Consider the following 6,112-nt stretch of genomic DNA (forward strand, 5'->3'; position numbering starts at 1 on the left):
TGTTAATTACATAACAAAGTTCACCTGAAAATGTCCTCCATTAAGTCAGGAGGAGACATTATCAATAGTCACTTGATGAAGACTTCCAATTAGGACATGTATTTGTGAATTAAAACAAGTAGAAATAAAATGGTTAATTCTTCTCAGTGCTTTAAAGGACTGTAATTGCTATTTTTCTGTAGTGTAGATGAGAATTGATGCTTTCTAGTTTGTTTTAATTTTCCTTTAGTTGTTAGATAGTCAAAAACATTAAATTTACCTCTTTCATACATGTTTCTGATGTTTTCAGATGGAATCTCTGCCTAATGAGGTTAGAGATGCACTGCCTCCAAGACTATATGCCTTCTGAGACACAAAACGTCTTCTACAGATGGCGTCAACTGTTTCTCCACTCACAAGGTACACATGACTCCATGTCCTGACTGCTAGGACTAAGGGTGTGTACAACCACACTCAAATATTGTCTGATTTTCTATTCTAGGACAAAATAGCCTAAGAAGGCCAGGCATGGTGGTGCACACCATTAATCCCAGCACTCGCGAGGGCTGAGGCAGGCAGATCGCAGTGAATTCAAGGCCAACCTCGTCTACAAAGTGAGCAAAACATGGCCAAGATAACATAGAGAAACCCTGTCTCAAAATCAAACAAACAAAAGCCTAGGAAGGCATACAAGCAGAAACGATATGTATGTGTATGTATACGTACATCTCTTTGTACCAGTTTTATTTTTAAAAGACTTGTACATTGTTCTACCTCCAGGCCACATGCAGAAGAGGGCACGAGATCTCATTATAGAAAGTATTGAGCCACCATGAAACTCACAATGTTTAGAGGAACAGGCAGTGCTCTTAACCTCTGAACAAATTATGTGTGTGTGTATGTGTGTGTATACAAATGTATACACACACACACACACACACACACACACACACACACACATATATATATATATGTATGTATATATATACAAATATGATAATAGTATTAGATTATTGGGAATATATTAGAGCTAGAATCTGAACCCATGTTCTAAATGTTCTACCACTAAATTACGTCCTCATCCTTCTTGATTTTTGGTGTATGTTGTTGTTTTATTTGAGATGATATCACTGCAACCCTGGATAGCCTGGAACTCCATAGGACTCTGTTTGCCTCTGCCCCAAGTACTGGGCTGTTAGTACATTCTGTGTCATTTAATGGGAGATTGGGATTCTCCATCCACAGACTCTGCTCTCAGTGGAGGGAAGCGATACACTTTTTTCTCTCCTGCAAAACTGTCAGATGCTTATGTTTAAATGTGGTGACATGTCTCCATACCAAGTAATTTCTGGGATTAAATTTTAATTTCCTAAATTAAGTATGGGTCCTTTGTGATGGTAGACATCTTTGAAGTTATGGAGGACCAAAGCAAGAGTCACAGGCAAAGTAGGGAAGAGTTCACCCACTGGGCTACATTGCCAACTCTCTTTGTCAGCTCTAAGACAGGGTCTCATTAAGTTTCATGGGCTGGACTCCTATCTTACATCTTCTGTAAATAAGAGTGCAGGCATATATTCCCACACATCATTGGAAAGAAAAAGCTATCCCTCCTTTACACTAAGTCAGTAAACGTGTTCAGGTTTGGCATTTTATATCCTTAAGTGTTGAATTCTAGAAATGTCAGTGACTCATCGATCTCAGACAGCTAGTTGAGTAACTAAATAACTTCAGGTTATAATGATTACTAAGGAACCTCTTAAAACATTCTGACTACCTGCCTATATTCTAAGTCACTGTATGGAGATTGGCATAATATTTAAAATGCTTTTCTAGAAACAAGTTTCACTTCCATAAGCGCTTTCATCAAACATCTCAGTGGGATGAACAAGACTATATTATGCTGTGGCTTCTGGGTTGAAGCACTTCAGAGTAAATCTGACTTCAACTGATGTAGGCCCCAAACATTTCCAGTTCCCATCAAACAGTCTGCACTATGCAAAGGAACACTTCTCATGCATTGATTGTCCTCTTTCATACTTTATGAGTCAGGGTCTCACCTAGCTCTGCCTGCTCATTCTTAGCTGAGGATGACTTTGACCTTATAATCTTTCTGGCTCCATCTCCCAAGTGATTGAAGTAAAAGGATGTGTCACCATGCCTGGGCCTCAGCATTGGGGATCTGAGCTTCACAGATGTAAGCCACTCTACCACCTGGGCTAGGTTCCCTGGTCCTGTATTTAAAAATTACATTTACTTGTTTGTTTTCATTAGTGAACATATATATATATATATATATATATATATATATATATATATATATATATATATATATATATTTTTGTTTGTTTGTTTGTTTTGTTTTGTTTTGTTTTGTTTTTTTTATGTATTTATGTAGTCAGTCACAAGTATGTGCCACCACATGTGGGGTGTGTGTGTGTGTGTGTGTGTGTGTGTGTGTGTGTGTGTGTGTGTGTGTTGGGGGGCCAATGAGAGAACAACTTGTATTACACACTCCTCACATTCTACCATGTGATTAAAATCATTTCATCAGGACTTAGTCCTAGCAATTGGGAAGCAGAGATAGATAGTTCTGTGAGTTTCAGTTTTAAGCTAGTTTAATCCACATAGTGAGCTCTAGAACAGCCAAGGCTACATAGTGATTTCCTGTCTCAAAGAAAAAGGAAAAAGAACAAACAACCACACACACACACACACACACACACACAGAGAGAGAGAGAGAGAAAGAGAGATAGAGAGAGAGAGAGAGAGAGAGAGAGAGAGAGAGAGAGAGAGAGAGAGAGAGAGAGAGAGAGAGAGAGAGAAATATGGGTGTGTGTACACTCATGTGTACGTTTTTGTATGGTTGTATGTACATATGGGTATTAAGGGTTTTTGTTTGGTTGTTTTTTTTTCTGTAACTGCTTTGCTTTCTTGGAATCAGGTTGTATGGTGGTGGCCCTAATAGACATAAATTTCTTCAGTTGGTGGATCTGCTTGGAAAGGATTAGGACGTGTGGCTTTCTTGAAGAAGGCATGGCCTTGGTGGAAGTGGTATGTCACTGGGGGAGCACTTTGAGTTTTCAAAAGTCCATACAACTCCAGTTGAATCTCTTCCTTATTGTCTCCACATGTGTCCTCTCAGCTACTGCAGCATGCCTTCCTGCCTGCTGCCATGCTCCCTGCCATGAGAGTTACAGACTCTAACCCTCTGAAACCACGAGCCACATTAAATGTTCTCCTCTGTAAGTTCCCTTGATTATCGTGTCTTTTCACTTCAATAGAAAAGTAACTAAGAAACAGCCTCTCAGATATGCACACCTTTGGCTTCTTTTTCACAGGTGTACATGACAGCCCACAATGTCCTCATCATTTTCCTGGTGCTGGACATTTGGCTTTTCATCAGTTCATAGGTGTGATCATGTTGCAGTTGACATTTTTATAATTAATATGTAAGATATAAGAGAAGATAAAAAGAGATACCAGGAAGCAAATATTATGCTATAGAGGAGTTTATTAAATGAGAATGGGGGTGGAAGAAAAGATGGGAGGGGTACCCCAGAGGGAGGAGGAAGACTGAGACTGAGACAGAAGAAGAAAAGAGAGAAAATGAAAGTGTAAGAGGGAGGTAGGAGGTAGAAACGTCCTTTTATATAGCCCTGGGCAGGCCCACGCCACCATGGCAGGTAAGCAATGACATTACAGGTAGGCAGACAGAATTAGAATGCTAACAGGCATCCTCCAGCCTCTTGTCTCGCTTTTGTGTGAGACAGACATTGGAGATGCACCTTTTCCTTGCTTAGTCATCTCACTAGATCCTAATAATTGTTTGGGGGTTTGTTTTGTTTTAGGTTCTTTGTCTGTTTTCTTTTTTGAGGCATGGTCTCACTTTATACCCTAGAATTCACTTTGTAGAGCAGCCTGACCTCAACAGGCTGGTCATGGGCTCCCCTGAGGGATCTGTCTCCCAAGTACGTGGGACTACAGGTCCATGCTACCTGTGGAGGTTTGAATAAGAATGTTCCCCAATCCCCTGGAGGCTCATATATTTGAGTGCTTAGTCAGCAGGGAAAGGAGGTGTTTGAAAGAATTAGCAAGGTTAGGAAGAATGACCTTGTTAAAGGAAGTGTTTCACTGGGGGTGAAACTCTGAGCTTTCTCTTTTTGGTACAGGATTTCTCTGTGTATCCTTGGCTATGCTGGAATCAGTTTGTAGACCAGGCTGGCCTTGAACTCACAGCGATCGGCCTGCCTCTGCCTCCTGAGTGCTGGGATTAAAAGTTTGTGCTATTATGCCCAGCTTTTAAAATATTTATTTATTTATTATGTCTTCAGTGTTCTGCCTGCATGTGTTCCTGAACACTAAAAGAGGGAACCAGATCTCATTACAGGTGTTTGTAAGCCACCATGTGGTTGCTGAGAATTGAAATCAGGACCTTTGGAAGAAGAGCTACTGCTCTTAACCTCTTAACAACCTGTCCAGCACAAAACTCTGAGGGTTCAAAAGCCCATAAACCCAGAATCTCTCTACCTCTCTGACTACAGACCAGGATGCAAATGTCTTAGCTCCAACCTTGTCTATGTATATGTGCCTCCATCCTCCCACCATGTTGCTAATACCCTGAGCAACTAGGCAAGTCATCAATTAAATGCCTTTTTGTATGTTTTTCAAGACAGAAATCACTCTGTAAACCAGGCAGGGCTTGAACTCACAGAAATCTGCCTACGTCTGCTTCCCTGAGTGCTAGGATTAGAACCTTTTCTTAAAAATACTACAGATTGTACCTAAAAATACAAACTGCTTTACAAATGTGTGCCTCATCCTTGCTCAGGGGCTAGGTTAATGATTTTTGTATCATTCAGATTTTGGTTTATGTCAAAGTAAGAACTTAAATATTTTTTAAACACCTGCCTTGGTCATGATGTCACTGCACTACAAAAGAGCCATGACTGAGATAGCACCACAGCAAGCCTGTGATTTGGTGTTAAATTTATGTTTTGGTGGCAGTCAACTGCCCAGTCTTTATGGAACTGTACCTCCCTAAAGCCACATAAAGAACATTTATTTACCCTTGCAAATCAGCGGATTCCACCATCACATATCCTTGATTTGCTAGCATTCTGATTAGTGTAATGGCATGTTTGGGTAATTTGTGCTGAAATAATTTAAAACAAACTATTTCTCAATGCTTTAAACCTAAACATAAGCAAATATACAATTATATGCATATCCAAAAAGCGCTTTTAAATTTTAACATAATATTTAATATACATAACAATTTAACATTTATATGAATTAAACCTTAAAAGTATCTGATGTTATAGAAAATGCATTCTAACACGGTCCCCTACTTAGAAATATATAGATACGCCTAAACTTGAAGCATTTATATTGTTTTCAGTTTCTTTTAAGCCATGCTAATAATTTTTCATATGTTTACATTTTTGTGTGTTTTGTTTCTCTTTTTTTTTTTTTTTTTCTTCTTTTTAGGAACAGGTTTTCTCTGTGTAACAATATTGGCTTTCCTGGACTCTCTTTGTAGAACAGCCTGGCCTCAAACTCACAAAGATACACCTGCCTCTGCCTCCCTGGTGAAGGGATTAAACGTGTACACCCTACTCTATTACGTTTTTCGACAGGGTTTCTCTGTGTAGCCTGGGATGTCGTGGACTCCCATTGTAGATAAGGCTTGTCAGCCTTTGCCTCCTGAGTGCTGGGACTATGTGGTGTGGAATACACCACTCAGCTTATAATTCATTTTTAAATCTACTCCAGATTAATGCCTTCTCTCCATTTTCTACGGGCAGTTTGAAAGCCCATAGGTCAATATTTAAATGGCCCTTCTTAGCTCAACATGATAGCTAAGATAATGTGAAAATGATTATATAGCAAAATTATTTACATGACAATTCATAGCATCAAAATTACAGTTATAAAGTAGCAACAAGAATAAGTTCATGGTTGGGGGAGTCACCACAAAGTAAGAAAATCAAGTTGAGAACCACTTTTACAGAGTTTGCTATAGTCTTAGGTTCACCAAAAACTATGAAAAATAGCTTGGATTTCTTCCTGTGGTCACTAACACAGAACATAAACATTTAGATTCTATCAAATAGCTTTTCTCTTGCAGCACTTA

General features: G+C 39.2%; 1 non-coding gene across 1 annotated transcript; it reads right to left on the bottom strand.

Annotated features, from left to right (window-relative positions):
- Nucleotides 1–4,762: 4,762 nt before the first annotated feature.
- LOC127186313 (U6 spliceosomal RNA) lies at nt 4,763–4,864 on the bottom strand. The gene has a single exon (XR_007830381.1). It is a non-coding gene; the product is annotated as a U6 spliceosomal RNA (small nuclear RNA).
- Nucleotides 4,865–6,112: the final 1,248 nt, after the last annotated feature.

Source organism: Acomys russatus, unplaced genomic scaffold (assembly GCF_903995435.1).
Source record: "Acomys russatus unplaced genomic scaffold, mAcoRus1.1, whole genome shotgun sequence".
NCBI classification, from domain to species: Eukaryota; Metazoa; Chordata; class Mammalia; order Rodentia; family Muridae; genus Acomys; species Acomys russatus.